This window comes from Podarcis vaucheri (assembly GCF_965113315.1).
Source record: "Podarcis vaucheri genome assembly, chromosome: 2".
Taxonomy (NCBI): Eukaryota; Metazoa; Chordata; class Lepidosauria; order Squamata; family Lacertidae; genus Podarcis; species Podarcis vaucheri.
Window position 1 is genome coordinate 53,403,827 of NC_138760.1, and position 13,146 is coordinate 53,416,972.

General features: G+C 41.9%; 1 long non-coding RNA gene across 1 annotated transcript in view; it reads right to left on the bottom strand.

Moving 5' to 3' along the window:
- Window positions 1-239: 239 nt before the first annotated feature.
- Window positions 240-13,146, bottom strand: part of LOC309526814 — a 39,908-nt gene continuing 27,001 nt past the window's right edge. The window contains exons 4-5 of the long non-coding RNA XR_014216951.1: window positions 3,280-3,340; window positions 240-693 (exon numbers count right to left, since the gene is read on the bottom strand). This is a non-coding gene — a long non-coding RNA (uncharacterized lncRNA). The remainder of the gene's footprint in view (window positions 694-3,279; window positions 3,341-13,146) is intronic.

Below are 13,146 nucleotides of genomic sequence, written 5' to 3' on the forward strand. Positions count from 1 at the left end.
AGAGAGAATAGCCTTGGATGTTATTCCAAGTGGGTCATGCCCTCAGCCATAATAAGGAGCATTAGAGAATCAGTTAAATGCTTTTAAAAATAGGTTAGGGTGGTTGCCCACTAATGGTCTTTCAAAAAGAGCAATTTTATTGTCCCACACAGGCAGTAAGCCGTATCTCATCTCCTTAATGTGAGACGGCCGTGAGTTGCATTGAACAACATGTTTTGTGGATGGCCAAGGACCTGTGCCAGGAAATGTATTTTTTGCTTGCATCTAAATATGGCTGCCTTTTAAACCCACCTTAAAAGTCATTCTTATTTAATTTCTCTAAGTGCAACACCCAAAAAAATTTCTCATGTAATTAAATCACACCCAACAGGTTCTGTTGAATTGCTCAATCACTTATTGTCTTCAAGCCCATATCTTGGCCAGCAATTAGTTCTTCCCACCCCTTCTTCGCCTGTTCAGTTAATTGCATTTCAGTAGCTTTAAAGCTGAGGTAATGAACTGGGAAACTAAAGTTAAACAAACACTTAAAATATTAAAGACTAATCGCACCTTCCTGTTTAAATGTAAGCTAAGTCAGCTTCCACTTGTGTACTTAAGGATAAAGATAATGTACCTGGGTTCATCTGGTCTTCAGGTTAGGTTTGCTTTTCCTACACACTCTGGATATTTACATAGTTGGAAGCAGTGAAGTACCTGTAAGTTAATAATGTGAAGTTTCAGCATCAGGATGTGATAAACACAAGTGGCGCTTCGTTTCTGAAAGAAGAATTGCCAAGGCCAAAACCTACCTACACCTTATGCCCTCTGGCTTGGCGCCTTTTATCTGTGGTCCGCAATGCATCGTCTGGTTGTGATTATTCAGTGGGCAAGCAAAACATTATTTATCCATCAAGCAGCATACTTCTTCATGATTGCTACATATGTTTGAGAAGCAAGTGTCGACATAAAGTCCCGGTGATCCTTTACGCCGCAGCTGTGCTGCCTGGGGCAGTTGGGAGTCGTAGTCCAAAACATTTGAAGGGTGCCAGGTTGGCAGAAGCTGCCTTGGGCAAATTAAATCATGGGCATCAGTTGTGTATGTCATGTAGCGTTGCAGAGGTGGTGGCTGCTTGTGATTGTAAATGAGACAAATGAAAGAAAAATGCTGAACTGTAAGACCACTTAGATGTAAATGCAATAAATAAATAATACAATAACTAATGACCAAATGAGACAGACTGACTGATGAATCTAAATGATTTCTGACCATTCAACATGAGGTTTCTTGAGGTGATGTTAAAGGTCACTGCTTGATATACAGAAATAGACGCAGGGCTAGTGTATATGTCCGAACAACATTTGGTGGAAAGGCAGGATCCAAATTTAACAAATAATTTTTTAAAATGCAATTATCTCTCCCTTGAATTTGGGCATGCATCCTTAAATACAACTACTAATACCCTCAGGTCATTCCAGATGACACATTTGCATTTAAAACCTCATCTCTGTGTTGGTGGAACATATGTCAACTTGGAACAGGGAAGCATTCGGGTGCTTGCCAGGAAAACAGGAATGCTCCATTGCCAACTGGCCCAAGGAATATACTCCTTAGGAATGAAATCCTCTTCATCTAACTTTCTCTTTCTTCAAGATCCATCTTTCTTTTCTTACTTCTTTTTCATATTTAATTCTTTTCTGTTCCTGTGTCATAGTTTGACAATTGACAATTTATTATTCATTCCTCTTCTCTCTTTATATCTCTCATATTATTTCTGTACCAAGGAATTTCTGAAATACTACTACTATTGTAGTTTCTACTTGGGTATCTGTAACTGAGTCCAAAAAATGAAAGTGAGGAGCTGACCTAAAATGAACAGCTTCCTGTTTAGAGGGCCTAGGGTTAAGAGCCATTCTGGTGCCAAAGCAAGGGCGAGTAGGGTTTGTGTATGCCTACTGGGGAGGACAGAGATCTGTTTGGGATCTTAATCATTGGCAGTGCTGGCCCATGAAATTTTGCTGTCTGAAGTAGAAGCCAAATAGGAACATCAAAACCTGCCTTATACTGAGTCAGACCATTGATTTATCTAGATCAGTATGACTGACTGGCAATGACCAGGTTTTCAGACAGAGGACATTCCCAGTCCCACCTAGTGATAGCAGGGATTGAACCTAGGATCTTCTGCATGCAAAACTGATGTTCTACCCCTGAGCTATGGCACTTCCGATCATGCCCTCCTCTCCGTGATAGGACCAGCACTTGAAAAGTCTTGTTGCACCATTAAAGGAACCAGTTACTTTCTCCATCTGCATCCACATGCATGATGCTGCCTGGAAAAAAACCACTTTACCCTGTTGCGTGACAGGCCAGTCTTAGGGGCTGGCAGAAACATCATACATTATTACCTTGGGGGTTGTGTGTGTGTGTGTGTGTCTTTCCTTTTGTTCACTGTCTTAACAAGAAGATTGACTGGATATATTTTGGACACACACTTCTCATACTTTTCCCTTGACATACTCCTTTTCAAAAGACTCTTGCTTTTTCAAGATTGGCTGTCAAGATACCAGTTGAACCTTTCACACAATTATGTATGGCAATTCAACTTCTAATAAGTACCTTTCCTTTTCCCCCTGATAACCTCTATTGGACCTCATGTTGCTTGCACTGCTTGTCATGTCTGATTGTGTATGTTTTAACCCTCAGGGATAGCTTTCTTTCCCCCACCGCTTTCTCTTTTACCACAGATGGGATTAGCTTTCCTAGATTAATATGGAAAATATTCCACCCCACCTGCATTGTGACAGAGATGAGAATGACTGTAAGAGGGAAAAGTCACCCTTCTCTGCTGTATATTAGCTAGAATCCGTGAAGCTCCAAGGACTATATTAACATTTGAAATGTGGTCTCTCCTTTCATGATGGCTTTTGACATGGACTTCATGTACAAATACAGAAGTACAGGAAGCATGAGTGAGTCACAGTCCGCAGACCTGCAGTGTGGTGGGCATTTAAAGTAGAAGAGAAAGAAACTTAGGCTCTATAACCTGGAAGGCATGGAAGTTAGTCCATCTGTTAATGGAAGTAAGCCTACGAAGTAGCCAATGTCATTACCATCTGGTAGAAGTGGTTTGCTTTGTTTCATTTGCAGGAAAAACCTTAATACATTTTTAGAAATGTATATGTAAGGAGAAGTTAGCTCAAACAAAGCAAGCTCATTTAACTCTACCATCCAGCATTTCAAGGACCTGAACATTAAGTACTTCAAATGAAATACAGACCTGACTTGAGGCAAGGGAAACTTACCTTGGTTTTTAGTAGAACCACATTTGTCTCTCGGGCACACGGGATATGTTTGCTTTTATGCCTGCAAAACAAATAGAGATCCCATTTAAATCACTTCTGAGCCCCAAGTGGTGATGTTTGCAACTTTGTTTGTGCGGGGTCCCATGGTTTGAGAAAATATTTTCTTTGGCTTTCAGTCCTGCACTGAATTATACTTGATGCCCATTAATATCAATAGAATTGCAGTGTGCAGAGCCGAACAGAGGAATATAGCCATTGTTAATTTCTATTTATGGGGCTATATACCCTAGAGCTTCATGCAGAGTTCCTCAAGATGTGATACTCACTGGTGATAGTCAACAGAGACATCTGTCTTCATCAGATTTGATTTTACATCCTGCCACATTCTTTAATGCTGTTTCAGGGAGGTTTTTTTTAATGGTTCGAAACAGATTGGTACAATAAAATTGCTTAACAATAAGCAACCTGAATAACAAGTAAATAAGCAGTGATTCGTTAAAAAAATGGTTAGGTAAGTCTGAGATAAAATTCATGACTGCCAGACTTCTAATAAATACAGAACTGCAGCCTGACAAGCCTCTTGAGAGGGCATTCTACAATGCAGGTGCCGCCATTAACAATGTGGCTACTAGTCATAATGGCTGTGTGCCAGCTCCAGTATTGCAGACAGTGAATACCAGTTGCAGGGGAACATGAGTGGGGAAAGTGCTGATAAGCTCATGCATTTGTGGGCTTCCCCTAGGAATCTGATTGGACTAGATGGGCCTTTGGCCAGATCAAGAAGGGCTCCTCTTATGTTCTTACCCTTCATTCCAGCCATCCAAAATCAGACAATGCGGGCACTCAAACAGGGGCCCAACTGCTGAACTCAATGTATGGGCAAGTTCATTCAGGCAGAGGCCTAGTTCAAGGTAGATTGACCTTAAGCACTTCAAATTGTGCCAAGAACGTAACTGTAGACCTTTCAGCACAGGTGTTGCATGCTCTATTCAGGACAAATCCAATGGGATAGAGCCACAGTTGCCCTAAATGGCCTCGGCCCTGTATACCTGAAGGAGCGTCTCCATCCCCATCATTCAGCCCAGACACCAAGGGCCTTCTGGCGGTTCCCACACTGTGAAGTGAAGCCACAGGGAGCCAGGCAGAGGACCTTCCTGGTAATGGCGCCCATGCTGTGGAATGCCCTCCCATCAGATGCTAAGGAGATGAGTAATTATATAACATTTAGGAAACGATCTGAAGGCAGCCGAGAAAGGGAAGCTCTGTAAGGTTTACTATGTTTTTATATATGCTGGAAGCCACCCAGTCAGATGGGTGGGGTACAAATAAATTACTACTGCTACTACTACTACTAGTAGTAGTAGTAGTATAGCAATAACCACTGAGACCTTTCTGGGAGTGGATAGCAAAATCTCTGTCAATCTCCAAATAAGCCACCCAAACCAGAAAGGTACCATGGTCTGCATTACAGCAAGCAGCTCAAAGGTTAGGAGAATCAATGCAGCTACACACACAGACACAATCTATCTCCCTGTGAAGGCGGTCCTTTATGTAATGATATTTTAATCTAATTCAGTTTTGGATACATTCCCTTTGCCCAATCTGTATATTTATTTTAAATGTATACCCTGTAATATAATAAAAAAAATCTCTGAGTGGTTTACGTAAACTAAAATGCCCACAAACACTCAATACAACTTCCTTTAAAAAAATTAGATTAAAAAACAACAACTGTATATCGCAGATAAAACTGAGTAGTGTACAAAACAAATATAAAAATAAAGCTTCAATGTTCGGGAAAGAGTGGGTAAACATAAGTTTTTAAAAGGTGTTTAAAGGTCAATACTGTCTCCGCAAACCACTTGAGGGGGGAATTTCACTTTTCACTGGTGACAACCTGCCGGCTGTCTCCTTAGAAAATCTGAAAGATCAGCTAGGTCTGTACCAGGACAGACACTCTGCTAGGCATCTTGGTCCAAAGTTGCTTAGGGCAGTAAATGTCAACAATGAAACCTTGAATGTGGCTCAGCAGCTAATAGCCAGCCAGTGCAGATCTTCCAACACTGATGTGAAATGTATAAAGCTGGGTGTTCCACCTGGCAGTTGCATTTTGCACCAACTGCCACTTCTGAACTAGGTGCAAGAGAGGCCCCACTTACAACGCATTACAGTAGTCTAATCATGAGTTACCAATGTAACTCCTGTCCAGGAATTGCCATAGGTGATGCACCAACTAAAGTTGTCAATGGGCACTCTGAGTCAGCTGGATTTCTCTAGTAAACAGCAATGGATCTAGGAGCTCCCCCCCAAAAAACACTGGGACTCAAATCAACATACCTTTCAAGTTACCTTGAGCACTGTCACTCTGGGCTCTTTGAGGATGCATCGTGACATGTATTCAAATGCCTCTGTATTGCATACTTACATCAGTTCTGAGATTGCAGTAGCACACTGTAATTACCACACATTCATGGCCCACTCTTCCAATCATCTGCTGTTCTGACTCCTCACTTTCTTATTAAAACATAGAAATTATGTCCTCAATATGATCTTCTGAGTTTCAAGCTTAAAAATGTACCCTTTCTCTGAATTTATAGCAACAACCTCTTCTCATTGTTCAGATTCTGCATATTTTACCCAAAGTATTGTGCCCTTGTTTTTACACAGGATGCTAGCCAGATCTCAATAGCTATCTTAATGTAGCTGTATCATTCTTTTGTGATATGGCCATCTGTTTTGGGGGTGTTTGTTTTTTGTTCCTTTCATCTAATGTCATGCTTTAGACATGCAAAAATGGATGGTTATAAAATTCTGCTTTAAGCACACTTAAAGACTACAAGACTGCTAAATAATCTGGTTAATATTATGGCGCTGGCTCCTTGGGAGCATTACTTATGTAACTAGATTGAACCAACAAACTCTGGCACCACAAGACCTTGGACCTGAACATGACCACATTAATGCGGTCTTTGTTTGTCTTAACATAGTAAGGTTTGTCCTCTATCAATGGTGGGATCTGGAATGTATATTCTACTCAAGCCTTCTCTAGAAGCCAGTCTGTTTCCAGATAGAGTAATGGGTACATCGCCATTCAGTTTCTTTCAGTGGTGATAAAGTGCAAGAGAAAGGCAAGTAAAGTGGTTGTTTTATACCAACTTGGTGCCCTCTAGATGTTTTGGGCCATAATTCCCATCAGTCCTATATATTACAGTCATGCCAGCATGGGCTGATGTGAGTTGTAGTCAAAAAATCTGAAAGACACCAGGTTGAAAAAGGCTGTGTTGCAGTGCTACATTTCATTCTTCTCTAACTACATTTATCTTTTCTATCAGTTCACATTCTATCCTTCAAATGCACGGGAAGAGATCTTCAAAATATGTTCAGATTTCCAACATACTTTGGCTTCCTAATATCTGTTGATTTCCACTTCCTTGTGATTTTTGTTTATTTTTCCATAGCAACTTTTCCATAAATATGTTCACCACTGCTGCTTTCTATAGATCTGTTTTCACAAATGTATGATTGTTTTCCTCAAACTAGCAAAAATCAATCACAGAATGCAGCCAAATATTTTGCACAAAGAAACACTACAGAAGTGAAAATAAAACATATAGTTGAACATTACGGCTGAATTGTATTCCACACTTATATGACTAAAACCCAATTTTCAAAAAAACACACCCAACACCCCACAAATTTGTCTATTTACGCAGGAAAGCAGCATGAGAAGAAGCAGTGGTGAGGAGAGGGGAAGCAGAGCAGTTGGTGTGGAAGTCGAGAGAGGGGGAGAAGGCACAAAATGGGAAAGTGAAAATGGGAAATTCCCACAAAATGGGAGATTCATGGACGTCTTCCCACCCTGCCCCTGGAGGTGCTATAGGAGCCTTTGCAGGCAAGCCACTGAGCTATGGCCTCTTAAAGAGCACTGCAAGAATGCTCTACAGCATTCTCCCCCTTAAATACAGCTGCAATTATTTTTGCTCTCTTAATGTTACTGTGCAATGAATAGCTAACTTCCCTGTGTGGAACTGTGTTCCATGCTGTTTTATGCTACTCTCCTAATAAGGTTACATACTCATCAATAGCCAATTTGTTTGACACAGGAAATGGTTCATAGCGCAGAACCTAATTAAAGGACCTATGAATTTTGATGCAATACTGAGGGAGTGGAGACAAAACAGAAAGTTGGAAGTTCTCCAGAAAGACTTCCATGAAACAGATGTAGAATGGTCATTGATATGATGTAGTCCACTAAACTGACTATAGAGACACAATTTATCAGATTATTTTCTATTGTTACACCTCATGCTAACTCTGGCCCCTATACTCTCATGGGAATAGAGTGAGACATCTGGCTAATGTAATAGTCATCAAATATTCTGTGCTTGCCCTCTTTTTCCAAATACATTCTGCCTTCCATATCTCCAACCCAACAGTAACCCAGGTTTTGCTGTACTACAATTTCCAACAGTTCCAGGCAGCTTGGCTGTTGGTCAGGGATGATGGAGTCTATAAACCAATGATATTTGGAGAGCACCATGTTGGCTAACCTGGTGCCAATCTGACACCAACTTGATGGGTGAGTGCTCAAAACAGCTTTGCCCAACTTGGTGTCCAATTTGCCTATGCTGGGTGAAGTTGATGGGAGATGTCGTCCAAACCATCTGAAGGGCTTTAGGCTGGGGAAGGTTTCCCCTTTGCACAAGACTCCAGTAATATGGAAAGAGGCTGTAGAATGCCCTGTTTTACCAATCCTGGAAGCAGTAAATAGTCCTACAGCAATTAGCACATGTATTTTTATTTTATTTTAAGATTCGCTATTTCCAGAGAAACGCAGAAACCAATTTTCAGTGTCTTCAAAATTTCCAGGAACTTTGCATTATGAATTGCATTTGCCAGCTAAACTCTACTGATTTCAGTACCAGATATGTAATTAGAAAGGAGCCCCTGCTTCTAACAAAATGGAATTACTTCACCCACAAGATATTCTTTCAGTACATAAGGATTACAAACCTATTTGTTCAGCTCTTCTGGGCACTCATGGTGGAAGCAAACTAGTGATTCTTAAATGCTGGCTTTCTTCCCAGATGCCACATCAGATGCTTGACATGAGTTTTATGTTAACCCTATGTCAAGTGACAGCTTGCTTTTAGGACCAAAATGTTCTGTGGAGATGTGAAAAAGAAGCCACACTTTCATTAACACACACGCACACACCAGCAGTATTAATTACATCCAGTGAAGGACAAATAAGGATAGGAACCACAATAGCATCTTTCCTTTGTATGTTAGGGCATTTTAAAAACAATGACTAAAGAGAAACAGATGAGCTTCTATTCTTGCTCCAGCCAGCAGTTTATCCATGCAAGAATAAATTCAAATAACATCTAGAGGATAGCTATGAAGCCAGGTCATAATGTTTGTCTTTTGGAGATGAGCGAGACCTAAATTCAATCCTCCATTAGATCAGATTGCAACCTTTTAGGTGGTCTCCATCTTGCATAAAATATGTTGGCCAACGTCAAGCACAGAGAATGTCAGTGAGTTCAGTTGTGGTTTTTAGGTTTATGAGCTACACAACCACGGAACACTTGTTATGTTAAACCCTAACTTTCCCATGAAGGTCTTTTTTCATCTCCGCAATCTCCCACAATGAAGACCAAATCTATGCGTACTATTGTACAATTGTACAGATGTTTGCTCTGAAATAAGTCCTACTGTGTTCATTGGGGCATACAGTACTTCCAGGTAAGTAGATAAATGATTGCCACCTAAATACACAAAACTGCAGTTATTCACATTAATATAGTTGCCTTTCTTTCCCTTCCCTTCCTTGTTTTCTTGTGAGGAACTTCAGGTAGTTGGGGGCATTATGTTTGTTTATGTTGACAAGCAACAGTTCCACGAATGTGAATACTTGTAAAGTTTCCTGCCACCTTTTGTTTTATTTCACCAAGAAGATAATATAATAAGAACAAAGGAATTAGGATGTGAGCTTGCTCTTTTCTACTCATAAAGAACACAATTCATAGAGACAGATCTGGTTTTCTTACTTGTTGCATTTTAAGAGAGTCTCAATTCCAGCTGGTGCTCTTACCAAAGAAGTGCAGTGACCGAGCCACGGGTAGCGCATGGCTCTTTGGTGTCACAGAAGTTGTGGCCTTAGGGAAATCTGCAAGGCACAGAAGGCGTGGAGCATCGCCAGCCTCACCACACAGCCTTCTCAGGGAGTTGCAGTCTAATGCACACCTGTGTCTCTGACTTTCGGAAAATTAAGTGCTATGTGGTGGGTCTGGCTTGCTTTGGCTTTTAGTTGCAGTGGTGCAAATACATTGTATGTATTACTGCATTTGCAGTGAAAACAGATGTGCTGTGTTGGACTCGTTGCTTTAAATTCTAAATGTCTTTCTGCAGGCCATTGTATATTTTCTAAGAGAGAGAGGCAGGGGGTAGGGAGAGAAATCAACGTCATTTAGTTTGATGGTTTTCTCCAGTGGTTCTGTTTAATGCAACAGGTTTCCTGAAGGATTCTCTAATGTTTGTTCAAGCATTTGACATCTGCCTTTCAATCTGGAAGGCCAACCATTCTGCCCCTATCCCCAATAACTAGGTTCCCTCCCATCTAAACGTTTCATGCATAAATCTTACTTTCCTGCCAAGTTTGACAGTGCTGCCTTTTTAAATTATTCCTTTCTTTATATGTGCAGTAAAGTTTATTTCAAATTTTATGTACCAGGGACATAGTCATTACCAGTAACAAAAGGGTTGGAAGTTCATCAGTTTTAGGCAGAATGTACACAAGAGAAAGTTCATTCATGCAACGCTGATGTCACTCTATTTATGTAATGTTGGTAGACAAATACTTATAATGGGCATTGTACAGTCGCATTTGCAAGGCAATCTAATCTTTAACCCAAAAGCAGATCCCACTGACTTTAATGGTGCTTACTTCCTGGTAAGTATTTTTGGGATTATTTCAGGGATTATTTCACATACGCATATTCATAATGTGGAATGTCATCATGATTTTCAGTTCTTACTGCTAGCACAGAAACGTGTAATGTTTGGGCTGGTGGATGATGATATGAAGGTATTGTTTTTGTGATAGTCACTCATATGCACAGCAAGTCATAACTTGAGAAACTTAATATAAATATTCAGATTTATACTGGGAGGATGGACAGCAAAAATAAAACAAAAACCTCATCACAGAATAGAGTTATCTTTGCAGTGGACACTTCAGATAAGTTCTAACTGAATATATTTTATCACCTCACCATTGCAAATTTGGCTTGTTTGGTACATAGTCATAGGTCATGGGGAAATTATGTAGGAGACCAGATTTCATAAACAGATTTGTATTATGAAAATACCTGCAAAAAGACAGCATTCAAGTGGTAATGTGCACAAAACTGAGGTCCTGTTTATATTTTACTTAGAGCAACCTGCTTATTGCTATTCTTTGCTACCGAGCAACTTCTCCTAACATCTGCAACTTGTGCCCAAGTGGTTAGGTTGGATTATGTGGTTATGTATGATACTACTGATGCCTGCCACATTAGGCACTGAGCGCATGATTTTCTGTGGCTTTTAACATCTGACTTTGTTAAAGCTCTGACATTTTATTATTTTTCATGTTAATGATTGGATGCTTTAGTCAACTGTTTTTAACTTGCCACTGTTCTGAGGATCTTTCAGCATTATAAAGTAGAATATAAATTCTAAAATAAACACAATAAGTAAAATCACACATATGGGCATACTACAGAACAGCTTTAAGGCATGCAGTGACTTTACACAGATTCAAGAAGCTATAGGTGGCCTTTCTGCCACCCCAAATCATGAAAGCAGAGTCTCTTACTTGTAAGTAGAAAGAGATATTTATTCAGGCAAATAACAGTACAGGCTCAGCAGCAGACCCAAGGCAGGGCAAGAAGTTCACAAGTGGGAAGAAGCAATGGAGATGCCTCCATAAGTTTCCATGCCCTGGCCACCAAGCTTTTCAAGGTAAGGCATGGCATGCTCATGAGAGCAAATCTCAGCTCGTGAGACTTGCTCACTTTGCAGGAATGTGAGGATTGCAAAATTGTGGGTGGGTGGGTGGGTGGGTTTGCAGTGAAGGCAGTGCCTCATTGTAGGTGGCAAGGCTTCATCTTCCTGTTTAGGCTGTTCAGTCACTGCCACATCCAGTTCTGCCACCCTCCTTGGCTGCTCACAGCACTCCAGGCTCCTCAGGAACGGGTGGGGGTGGGGGAGCTGGCATCCCTGCTCACCATTCTGAAGTTCGGGTAGAAAGGGGAGATTGCTCCTTCTTCAAACCAGGTTCCCACCACATGGTTTCCCCTCAGTTTCTTCTTCCTCTTTTTCCTCCTCCTGCATCAGAACCTGCCTACCCAATCCCAGTCCCAATCCCGCCAGAACTGTGGGACTCATGACATCACGAGGCTTGATACAGAGGGGCCTTTGGTACATGTGAACTACACTGGACAGAGTCAATTTTGTAACATTTATTGGACTTTTCCTTAAGACTTATTGAATGAGAAGACATGGCAGTGGACAGCAAATGTTGGAGTTGGAAGGGACCCCAAGAGTCATCTAGTCCAACCCCCTGCAATGCAGGAATCTCAGCTAAAGCATCCATGACAGATGGCCATCCCACCTCTGTTTAAAAACCTCCAAGGAAGGAGAGCCCACCACTTCTCATGGGAGTCTGTTCCACAGCTGAAAAAGCTCTTACTGTCAGAAGGTTTTTTCCGAATGTTTAGTCAGAATCTCCTTTCTTGAAACTTGAAGCCATTGGTTCTAATCCTACCCTCCAGAGCAGGAGAAAACAAGCATGCTCCCCCCTCCATGTGACAGCCCTTAAGATGTTTGAAGATGGCTATCATATCTCCTCTCAGTGTCCTCTTTTCCAGGCTAAACATACCCAGCTCCTTCAAGTGCTCCTCATAAGGCTTAGTTTCCAGACCCTTGATCATCTTGGTTGCCCTCCTCTGCATACATTCCAGTTTGTCAACATCCTTCTTAAATTGTGGTGCCCCAAATTGGACACAGTATTCCAAGTGTGGTCAGACTAAGGCAGAATAGAGTGGTACTATGATTTCCATTGACTGGTACACTATACCTATATTGATGCAGCCTAGAATAGCATTAGCTTTCCTTTTTACTGCTGCATCACACTTGTTGACTCATCTTAAGCTTGTGGTCTCCTAAGACCCCTAGTTTCTTTTCACATGTACTGCTAGTAAGCCAGGCGTCCCCCATCCTATACAGTGGTGCCTCGCAAGACGAAATTAATTCGTTCCGCAAGTTTTTTCTTCTTGCGAGTTTTTCGTCCTGCGAAGCACGGTTTCCCATAGGAATGCATTGAAAATCAATCAGTGCGTTCCTATGGAAACCGCCTTCAGACCAGGTCCGGGGACAGTCTGTCCCCCAACCTCTTCTGAAGGCTGGGGGGGGACAAGGGCTTTTCTTCCCACCGCCAGCCTTCAGAAGGCTGTTCTGAAGGCTGGCGGTGGGAAGAAAAGCCCTTCTCTCCACCTCCCGCCCCGCAAGCTCCGGGGACAGGAGCGCTTTGCTGCCGACCGCCAGCATTTTAAAAGCCCCCGCTGTCCCGGGGCAATTTTAAAATGCTGGCGGGCGGCAGCGAAGCCCCCGCTGTCCCGGGGCGATTTTAAAATGCTAGCGGGCAGTAGCGAAGGCTTCGCTGCCGCCCGCCAGCATTTTAAGATCGCCCGGGACAGCGGAGAAGTCTCCGCTGTCCCGGGAAGGCGGGGGGGGGGAGCAAAGGACCTCTTCTGAAGGCCGGTGGTGGGCGAAAGTCTTTGCTCCCAACCGCCAGCATTTTAAAAGAGGTCCCCGGAGATT